Here is an 11,870-nt window from a genome sequence, read left to right as displayed (position 1 = left end):
ATTTAGTAGTACTATAATACTTCTACTACTTTCGTTGAATCTTCTTACCTATTTAATTGTGATCCATAATTGCTTTCTGTTTAAATCCCTTAGCAGGCCCATGAATTACTAGCCCTTTTGTTATGTCTATGTTAAACCCAAATGGTCAAACTAGTTATGCTACGTAACTTGTTGTTTAGATAGCTATGTTAATAGTAATTAACATCGTCTTTACTTCCATTTTAAGTCAATCACTACATTAATCATTAGTACATCTTTAAATGCATGCTTTTAGTTCTCCCGTACATATTTTAGTTTCTAATTCACATCTTATGCTCTCATTAATTTGTAGTTAGTAATGATAATTAATGTTAATTAAATTATCCACTTGCAAGAGTTAATTACGTAGTTGGTTTGAATTAGAGCTTCTAGCCCATGTTCCCTCTTCTGGCCCATTTTCCTTAATTTCCTCTTGGTGGCCCAATGCATGCTTTCTCCCTTTGTTCTTTTTAGTATTCATTTAAATAACAAAACACGTACTAGTTTCTAGTTTCTGTTAATAGTTTCTATTAGCAGCATCCAACAACAGTAGTTATCAAATATTTAGTTTTTTTTTTCTCTGATCTAATAGGTTCTATTTTTTTTCTTTTTCTTGCTTTGATTTTAGTGTTTTAGTTAATTAATTGCATAGGTTTCTTTTAAGTAATAATTAAATCTTCTCTCATAATTTAATTGGTCTAGTTCGCCTAAATTAGAAATTAAGGTTTTGCGAAAAATATTTAGTCTCTGCGGAACGAATCTCAAATATTAAAACGAAAATTGTGCGCTTGCAATTAAAATGTTTATTTTTGGCACATCAAGTTTTTGGCGCCGCTGCCGGGGACTATAATTATTTTTCGCGCCTTAATTTTTAATTTTTTGAATTAGTTTTACTTGCTCTCTTTGTTTAATTTTTTCTTTTTTAGAAAATTGAAGATTTGGAAAGCTCGTTGGGACTCCGAAAATTGCCGAGGCTCGAAGGAATTTTTGGAAGCTTGCTTGGTTAACCCGTATCTCTCTCTTTTCGTATTTTTCACTAGTTAAAAAAATCACAAAAAAAATGAAAATTCAAAAAAAAAATTAGTTAGTTAAATACATAATTGTTGCATCATGCATTTGTTCACCTAGGAGCACATCATCTTAGATTTTATTTTCTTATTTTTAATTTTTCGTACCTTATAAATTGTGGTGATTGCTGGAGGACCCAAGGTACGTTAAATTTCTTCTTTCCTTTAGTTAAGACACGTAGTTTAAAGCATCCATAATTGTTTATCGCTTTTATATCTCGTTGTGTGTTGCATCATTTAAATAAACTTTAAGGGCAAAACCATATCACAAGATAAGGGGAGGGATTTCATCACTCTTTCCTTGGCCCACAACCATTAAATCCATCATTTTGCATACCATAGCCTTTTTAATAAAATTAAGTAGACATTAGCCCCTAAGACTTCGCGCTCAACTAGGAAGAAAACCTGAAACGATCAAATCTCTAAGTATTCATTCTTTGCTGTCTAGGCTAGCGAAAGCTTACCTGGCCATTTAGATTTGGTGACTAGGCTGGTGTTTAGCCTCTTGGCAATGCTTGCACCTACCTGGCCAAATCAGAAAGAATACTTTTAGTTTTGTGAATTTTAGTAATATCTTTTTGTTAGGAGCAAGTCTAGAGTTTTTTTTTAGGGAACCATAGATTTAGAATTTTTCTTTCGATTTTTCACCCCTTCTTTTGCGTGTTTTAAATTTATGCACTTATTTGCTACTTGATTCCTATCCTGTTTATGCGTACTACGTGGATTAGAGATAATTCATCTAGGTTAGTGAGACCAATTGAGCGTACTTCCTCATCGGAATCCGAACCCGTAGAAATTCTTGAACCCGTAGTAAACATGGCAGTTTCTCTTAAGGATCGTTGTTACCCCGCCCGTTCGGCCCAACCTTCTTGTATTACTCTCCCACCGGTTAATGGTAATAATTTTGAAATTAAAGGTCATCACATTAGCATGTTACCTAAATTTACCGGGAATGAAGGTGAGGATCCGTATCTTTTTATTCATGAATTCGAGGAGGTTTGTTCCTTACAAAAACTCCAACAATTAACCGAGGATTCCATTAGGCTTAGACTAATCAATTTCGCTCTTAAAGAAAATGCTAAAAAATGGTTATATAGCCTACCGGTTAATTCTATTTCAACTTGGGAGGGATTCGTACTCATTTTTCTAAACAAATATTTTCCAAATCATAAGACTACGAGACTTACAAATGAGATTAATCAATTTCATCAAAAGGAAAATGAGTCTTTTTGGAAATATTTTGATAGATTTAAAAATCTTTTGTCCCAATGTCCCCACCACGGAATAGAAAAGTGGAGACTTTGTAAAATTGTTTACGAGGCCTTAGATAGTTCTACAACCGCGTTGTTAGAGTCTATGTGCCAAGGCAAATTCATGGAAAAAGACGAGGATCAGGGTTGGGAATTTTTCGAGGAACTAGCAGAAAAGACCATGTTGTGGGAGTCTACTAGGGAGCCGAATAGGGAGCCTAGTAAGCACAATGAAACACTCGGTTCATTAGCTAACAAAGGCTTGCATTTAGTTGGTAATTCTATAGCAACCGAAGCGAAGTTAGCTACTCTCACTAGAAGATTAGAAGCTTTAGAAACCACTAATGCCCCTTCCCAGGCATCTATGTGTACGAACTATAACTCTCATAGTCATGGACCTCAAAACTTTCAAGAGTTTGAGCAAGTGAATGCTATGTTTCAACCTAGACCTAGGAATGACCCTTTTGCACCCACATACAATCCCGGGTGGAAGAACCACCCAAATTTTTCATGGACCCAAGGCCAAAACTACCAATCTTCTCAACCCACATTTCAAAATCCTAATCCAAACTCTTACCCCACTTCTAGTCAAAATCCTTATCCAAACCCAATTCAAGCACCCTTGAATCTTCCCGGGTTTAATGATTCAGATAAGAGACTTAATTCCTTAGAAAAGAGTATTGAGGCTTTGCTAAAATCTCAAACTAATTTGACTCAATCTCAACAAGCCTTCATGCAAACCATGACCCAAGATAGGCAATTATTGAATTCCAATGCCCAAGCCATATCTAAGTTAGAGGTTCAAATGAGTCAATTAGCTAACACGATTTGTGAGCACGAGAAGAATAAGTTTCCAAGTCAGCCCGAGGTGAATCCTAAATTTCCGCTTAATCAAAGACCTCATGATGTGAACGCCATCATCTCTCTACGGTCGGGAAATAAAGTGAGAAATCGAGTTGGTGTTGATGCTAACGAAGAAGAGAATTCGAGTCTGGAACCTAATCCCTCACTTTTGAGTCCGAGTCTAGATCACTCAAAGCAACCCAAGAATTTCGAGTCTAGCGAAACACCTCATTCGATTGCACCACCTTCAAAACCTAGCCCCAATTTGTCTACTGAAAGAGTCTTTACGCCGAAAGCTCCGTATCCTCAACGATTTATTTCGAACAAACAATCGGATCAAGTAGACAAGATCTTAGAAGTTTTCAAGCAAGTTAAGGTCAACATTCCTCTTTTAGATGCCATTCAACAAATTCCTTTGTATGCTAAGTTTCTAAAAGAGTTGTGAACTCATAAACGAACCACTCATGTTCCTAAAAAAGCCTTTTTGACCTCTCAAGTTAGTTCGATTCTCTCGAATGAAATTCTGGTGAAATATAAGGACCCCGGTTGTCCTACTATTTCTTGTGTCATAGGCAACACTTTTGTTGACAAAGCTTTACTTGACTTAGGTGCTAGTGTGAATCTTCTTCCGTATTCTGTCTACCAAGAATTAGGTCTAGGTGAACTTCAAAAGACCAATGTCACACTTCAATTAGCTGACCGTTCTATCAAAATTCCTAAGGGAATAATTGAAGACGTGTTAATTAAGGTTGGTGATTTTGTTTTTCCTGTTGATTTTGTGGTCCTAGAAACTGAACCGGTCAAAAATCCTAAAAATCAAATTCCGATCATTCTAGGAAGACCTTTTCTAGCCACATCCAATGCCTTGATTAATTGTAGGAACGGTTTAATGAAACTAACATTTGGAAATATGACCATTGATCTCAATATTTTTCATGTCGGAAACCAACCCAATGACTATTTTGACCAACACATGGAAATTAATTTAATTGATAAAATGCTTGATCATGAAACCATGAGTGTCGATGATGCTCTTGACTTTTGCTTAAATCATTTTGGTAAAAATTGTGTTGATTCCGATTACACTAATGAGGTCAATGATATGTTAGAGTCCACCATTCCTACAACTAACCAAGAGCTTGAACCACTTCATTTGTCCCTTTATCAAGCTAGTCAACCAGTTGAGCCAAGTCCACCAGAATTAGAACTCAAACCTCTTCCTAACACTCTTAAGTACAAGTTTCTTGGTCCTAATAAATCTTTTCCCGTTATAATTTCTTCTAATTTGACCCCATCTCAAGAAGAGGAACTTTTAAGTGTGCTTAAAGAGAATAAGGAAGCCATAGGTTGGAGTATTTCTGATATTAAAGGAATTAGTCCGGCAATTGTCCAACATAGGATTCACTTAGTTGATGATGCTAAACCAGTTAGGGAGCCACAAAGGAGGTTGAACCCAACTTTGATGGAAGTTGTTAGGAAGGAAATTCTTAAGTGCCTCGATAATGGGATCATCTTTCCCATTTCTGATAGCTCATGGGTGAGTCCGATTCAAGTAGTACCTAAGAAATCGGGTATTACTGTAGTGACCAACGAGAATGACGAGCAAGTTCCCACTCGTGTTCAATCTGGTTGGAGAGTGTGTATAGATTATAGGAAACTCAATTTTGTCACTAGAAAAGATCACTTTCCTTTACCATTCATCGATCAAATGCTAGAAAGGTTAGCGGGTCATTCCTACTATTGCTTCCTAGATGGTTTTTCCGGCTATTTTCAAATCCCCATTGCTCCCGAAGATCAAGAAAAGACCACGTTCACATGTCCTTTCGGAACATTCGCTTATCGTCGTCTAGCTTTCGGTTTGACCACGGCCCCTGCTACATTTCAACGATGCATGATGAGCATTTTTTCCGATATGGTAGGTGAATTCCTAGAAATTTTCATTGATGACTTTTCCATCTTTGGTTCTTCTTTTCATCAATGTCTAAACCATCTTGACTTAGTTTCAAAAAGGTGTAAAAAAACGAACCTCGTTCTTAATTGGGAAAAATGTCATTTCATGGTTAAAGAAGGAATTGTCCTTGGTCATAAAATCTCGGAAAAGGGAATTGAAGTTGATAAAGCTAAAATTGATCTCATTGCTAGTCTCCCTCCACCAAAATCGGTGAAAGCAATTCGCTCTTTTTTAGGACATGCGGGGTTTTATAGGCGTTTCATTAAGGATTTTAGTAAAAAGGTAAGACCTTTGACCAATCTTCTTTCAAAAGATGTCAAATTTGAGTTTAATAGTGATTGTTTACAATCTTTTGAACACCTTAAGAAAGAACTGATTTCATCCCCGATGATTAAATCTCCCGATTGGAATGAGCCTTTTGAGTTGATGTGTGATGCCTCCGACTATGCAGTTGGGGCAGTTTTAGGGCAACGAATCAATAAGATACCTCATGTCATATACTACGCTAGCAAGACCTTAAATGATGCCCAACTTAATTACTCAACCACCGAAAAAGAGCTTCTAGCCGTAGTATTTGCCCTCGAGAAGTTCGGGTCTTATCTTATTGGTTCGAAAATCATTGTTTACACTGATCATGCCGCCCTTCGATATCTTTTCTTGAAAAAGGACTCAAAAGCTCGTTTGATTAGGTGGATCTTGTTGCTCCAAGAATTTGACCTAGAAATTAGGGATAAGAAGGGGTCTGAAAATGTCGTTGCCGATCATCTTTCTCGATTGGTAGTAGAGTCAACCGTTGACTTGCCTTTGAATGAATTTTTTCCGGATGAACACCTTCTTTCTATCTCTACCCTCCCTTGGTTTGCCGACATTGTTAATTACCTTGTCACCGGCAACATTCCGACTCATTGGTCCAAGCAAGATAAATCCAAATTCTTTTCACAAGTCAAATACTTCTTTTGGGATGACCCTTATCTCTTCAAGTATTGCCCGGATCAAATCATTAGAAGGTGTGTCCCAAATCACGAGTTTAGAAGTGTCCTTTCTTTTTGTCATGATCAAGCTTATGGAGGACATTTTAGTGCCAAAAAGACGGCGGCTAAGATACTCCAAAGTGGTTTTTATTGGCCTAGTTTATTTAAAGATTCCGCGGAATTCTGTGCCGCTTGTAGTAGGTGTCAACATTTAGGAAAGATCACAAGACGTAATATGATGCCAATGAATCCGATCCTAATTATCGAAATTTTTGATGTTTGGGGGATAGATTTTATGGGCCCATTTCCTTGTTCATTTGGCAACCTCTACATTCTCTTAGCGGTCGATTATGTACCTAAGTGGGTCGAAGCCATTCCAACTAAGTCTAATGACAATAAGGTCGTTCTTAAATTCTTAAAAGAGAATATCTTTTCTCGATTTGGTACGCCTAGAGCTATCATTAGTGATCAAGGCAAACATTTCAAGAACCATCAATTTGAGTCTCTCTTAAAGAAGTACTCGATCACTCATAAATTGGCCACCCCTTATCATCCTCAAACTAGTGGTCAAGTTGAAGTCTCAAATAGGCAAATCAAACAGATTTTAGAAAAGACTGTCAACTCGAATAGGAAGGATTGGTCAACTAAGTTGATAGATGCTTTATGGGCCTATAGGACCGCGTATAAGACTATCTTGGGTATGTCCCCTTATCGGCTTGTGTTTGGTAAAGCTTGTCATTTGCCGGTTGAACTTGAACATCGAGCCTTGTGGGCCATTAGGGAGTTGAATTTTGATTTACCCACTGCTGGTAGTCATAGGAAGTTGCAGTTATCTGAGTTAGAGGAAATAAGAAATGATGCTTATGAAAATGCTAAAATCTATAAAGAAAGAACCAAAGTTTTTCATGATAAATCAATTTTGAGAAAATCCTTTTCTCCCGGTCAAAAGGTTCTTTTGTACAATTCTAGGCTTCATTTATTTCCCGGAAAATTGAGATCTAGATGGGAGGGACCTTACATTGTTAAAGTAGTTTTTCCTCATGGTGCTATTGAAATTGAAAATCTTAAAAATGGTGAAATATTCAAAGTTAATGGACAACGTCTCAAACCATTTTTAGAGTTGCCAGTCGATTCCGAGGAAGAGGTCATCAACCTCATTGACCCATGATCAAGTAAGTCTCTTTCAGTAGGTAGTTTTAACTCTCTCCATCCCTTATCAGGTATATTCTCATCATTTTCCTTGCTTATTTCTCTCTTTTGCATACATTGAGGACAATGCATGATTTAGGTATGGGGGAGGGTTTTAGTGTAATTCAAAAAAAAATCCAAAAAAAAAAAAATTAAAAAAATCAAAAAATTCAAAAAAATAGAAACATTTTTAGCTAAGTTGTCTTACTCTCTCTTGAACTTTAGTAGCATTTGGTGTTATCATGTTTTCAAAAACTTATACATATAGTGTCTTTTAGATTATTTAAACGTAGTTGAGTAAGGTGTCTTTTTGAATCTTATGTCGATTGATTTTCACTCTAGATTCCAAGACGGCACTTTTGCACAAGACCTTTTTTTGGAGAGATTGTTTAGGGATGTTATTCGATACTTGAGAGAGAACCCACATGTTGAAACAATGTCGAATCAAGCCTTTGCGAAAAGAAAAAAAAAAGAAAAAGAAAAAAAAGGGTAGAAAAAAAAAGCAAAAAAAGAAAAGAAAAGAAAAGATGAATAAACTACTTCAATACCCATTGTTCTTATAAACAAAAATCTTTAGATAATGGGCACAAGTAGAATTGATTAGTCTTGTTTTGTGGTCTTTGTTACTCGAGTTATTAAGTTCGTCGGGGGATTTCAAAACCTAGTGCCCTAAAACCATCTGGTTTGGGAGTCACTGACCTAAAACTCGCTACATGGGTAACATAGAAAGCCTAAGAAAATAGACATCATAAAGTCAATTAAAAAAAAAGAACAATTTTGTGAAGTTTGGCTAGATACTTGTTTTGATAGAGAATGGGTCAGTTCAATATTAGTTGAAAAAGAGGAAATGTTCTTAGACAGTTAAATCCATCAAAGGCCTTAAATTCACTACACACCTTGGGATCTTTTGTAAAAATTCTAAGTCAACATAAGCAGATTTGAGGGACCTACATCTTGGCTATTATTAGAAGAGTCTTTAAGGCATGTATTTTATTTATAAAATCTTCTTGTTAACACCAATGAACATTAGAGTAAAATTGAGATAGATGCTTGTTAAATTGTCTCACAAGATTTTATGGGTATATCTTCTGTAAACCCTTAGGAGACAACACTCCTCCTATGGAGATCGTCTGTGGGTTTAACGGGTTGGTAAACCTAAAATTTCCCGTCACGCCTACGAAAAGGAGCAATAGGATCTCTCTTAGTTAGCATTTTTTATGTTTCATTTTACTCGAGGACGAGCAAAAGATAGGTATGAGGGCATTTGATAATCACATATTTTTGCATAATTTCATACCTATTTATTGCTTGCTTTCATATTTTAAATAAATTAATTTGTTGCATTCTCATCATTTTGTAGATATTTGGAAAAATGAGAAATTTGAAGTAAAAGGGAGAAAAGGGCAAAAATGGAAGAAATATAATGTCACCAAGCAACTTGGAGAAAAAGCCAAAAGAGATAGTTGGTGGAAATCAATGGTCAAGATCAACACAACCCACCTCTCACTTGGATGGCCAAGATTCACCCAACTATACCCTAAACCCTACTTTTTAGCTATAAATACCCCCCTTCTCCCTTGTATTCCTCAACCTTAGTTATATCTTAGTTTACCCCTAAATTTAGTAGTAGTCTCTCTTTTCAATTTCTAGATCTAGTTTTCATTTCCATTGTAGTAGCTTTCAATTTCTTGTAAACACACCCTCTTTAATTAATATCATTCAAGTCTTTTTACTAAATCTTCTCCTCTACTTTCATGTCTTGTTGTTAATTGGGTTATGATATCTTTTAAAGTCCCACAAGGTATATACTTTGGGAGATGAAAGGAGCCCTTTTGAATAATAATTGTCTTAAATTTTAGATCTACTTTATTTTTGTTTCTTTATTTCATTTCCGGCACTTAACATTTTTCTGGCGATTAACATACTTGATACAACCTCAGTTTGTGTTGGGTGGTGCTTTCTGTTATTTTTATAGTTCTATTTTATGTTAATTTCGGTCCAAACCAGTTTTGGATCCGAGGTTGTTGCTTTGTTTACTCAACTCAGTTTACCGGTTTTAGCTTATTACCAGTCATTTTCTTTTTTATTTATTTTTCTCTTTTTTTTGAATTTTTATCTTTCCATGTTTCATTTTACCAGTTCATTTATTCATGCTCATTATTATCCTTCAGCTCAACTTTCTTTTGTCTTAAATTTTGGCCCATCTCATTTGCTTCCTTTATTATCTTCATTAGTATTAGTTATTAATTAGTGTTAATCAAACCTGCCTTTATTTCTCCATACTCTATAGTAGTTAGTATAGTAGCATCAATTGATTTTGGTTTAATTGTGTGTTTACATTTAGTAGTACTATAATACTTCTACTACTTTCGTTGAATCTTCTTACCTATTTAATTGTGATCCATAATTGCTTTCTGTTTAAATCCCTTAGCAGGCCCATGAATTACTAGCCCTTTTGTTATGTCTATGTTAAACCCAAATGGTCAAACTAGTTATGCTACGTAACTTGTTGTTTAGATAGCTATGTTAATAGTAATTAACATCGTCTTTACTTCCATTTTAAGTCAATCACTACATTAATCATTAGTACATCTTTAAATGCATGCTTTTAGTTCTCCCGTACATATTTTAGTTTCTAATTCACATCTTATGCTCTCATTAATTTGTAGTTAGTAATGATAATTAATGTTAATTAAATTATCCACTTGCAAGAGTTAATTACGTAGTTGGTTTGAATTAGAGCTTCTAGCCCATGTTCCCTCTTCTGGCCCATTTTCCTTAATTTCCTCTTGGTGGCCCAATGCATGCTTTCTCCCTTTGTTCTTTTTAGTATTCATTTAAATAACAAAACACGTACTAGTTTCTAGTTTCTGTTAATAGTTTCTATTAACAGCATCCAACAACAGTAGTTATCAAATATTTAGTTTTTTTTTTCTCTGATCTAATAGGTTCTATTTTTTTTCTTTTTCTTGCTTTGATTTTAGTGTTTTAGTTAATTAATTGCATAGGTTTCTTTTAAGTAATAATTAAATCTTCTCTCATAATTTAATTGGTCTAGTTCGCCTAAATTAGAAATTAAGGTTTTGCGAAAAATATTTAGTCTCTGCGGAACGAATCTCAAATATTAAAACGAAAATTGTGCGCTTGTAATTAAAATGTTTATTTTTGGCACATCAACATAGAGACTTGATATCTCTGTGGAACCGTACAACGAACATAGAGACGACTGCAAATCGATAAATGGTGGACATCTACGAGCGAGGAAAAATGGATGCACCGACAAATGTGGACATGGCGAAGATATTAAGTCAGACAGTTGTTTATGTTGCGAGGATCTCATTAGCATGGCATATTGCGTTAATGTAATGCCCTTCAAACCAGAGGATTTCGAAGTGAAACGAATGGTTAGCGAATCGTACATTAATTACGAAATAAGGAAGTGATGTTGTGTGCTCAAACAGAGCAAACGAGTATCGGGATGACGATCAAAGATCAAGGAAATTCTGAATAATGACTCAGACATGCGGTTAATACACGAGGCATCCCTTCGTCATGAAAAGATATTTATCGTGAAAATTCAAGATGGAAGAAATCTTAAATGTAATTGAACTTCGAACGTGTTATTCAAGAAATTATGAAGTTCTCTAACTTGCGTAAATAAGTGATTGTGAATTCAATGCTCATACCCGATTCAGTGATGAGAGTTCGATACGAAGCCATAAGTGGAGAAGAAGCAATGGTGACTCGATTGTGAAACTTTTCAAGAAATAATGATCTAACGATTGAGTTTCTACCAGATTGTGATGGTAATAATGAAGATCATGCGCAGTTATTAAAAGATAAACCGATTAATAATGGTCAGAAATCAATTAATAGAATCATGAAATCAAACCTTAAATTCATTAAGGACAATTTGTAATATTCTAAAAAGAATTGAGAAATGTATGGTTATATTAATCATTGTGGGTTTCAGACCCAATCCAATTAAAAAGAGATATGCTATGCTAGTCAGATGTTGATCAAAGGTGAATTGTGGGAATTGATGATTTGGTTGATGGAAGTGGACGGATATGATTGTGGATGACTTGGTTGATTGATGGTGTCGGCTTGAGTCTGACTGGTAGTCAATGGTGTAAGGGGAAATGCTGCCCAAATTTTCAGAAATTACCCTATAGTTAAGAACAAAGAAATATATTATCGTTCTCGTCCGTACTCCAAATAATTACAATCTCGGTTCTTGAGAAAGTTGTTATGACCAAACTGACTTTATGTAATTGGCCTTTGATTCCAGTTATCTAGTCAGCACTTGGTTTAAGTGATCATTTAAAGGAGTTGATTGATCCACTTTGCCAACTAATGGTTAGTTAAATGGAAATCGATTCCAATTAGATTGAGTCAAACTCTAACATGATTTCCAGATCCGAAATTAAAGTGATAAGAAATTTGGAGAAAGTTATGGCGTTAACATAAATTAAAAGGCCTAGTTCAATTAGCGTGATTATATTATAATCAGGTGCAAGGTGTGATCCAGAAGAATATGCTCTTTTCGATGAATAAAAGGAATAGGAAGTTATTGGTTCAT

General features: G+C 35.3%; 1 non-coding gene and 1 pseudogene across 1 annotated transcript; one reads left to right on the top strand and one right to left on the bottom strand.

Moving 5' to 3' along the window:
- Positions 1-1,901: 1,901 nt before the first annotated feature.
- LOC141692323 (uncharacterized) lies at positions 1,902-7,268 on the top strand (annotated as a pseudogene).
- On the bottom strand, positions 2,265-2,371 carry LOC141709798 (small nucleolar RNA R71). Its single transcript, XR_012570357.1, has one exon. It is a non-coding gene; the product is annotated as a small nucleolar RNA R71 (small nucleolar RNA).
- Positions 7,269-11,870: the final 4,602 nt, after the last annotated feature.

The sequence above is a fragment of the Apium graveolens genome, chromosome 2 (assembly GCF_009905375.1).
Source record: "Apium graveolens cultivar Ventura chromosome 2, ASM990537v1, whole genome shotgun sequence".
NCBI lineage: Eukaryota > Viridiplantae > Streptophyta > Magnoliopsida > Apiales > Apiaceae > Apium > Apium graveolens.
Note: the sequence above shows the minus strand (reverse complement) of the source record. Positions and strands in the feature narration are given on the sequence as shown.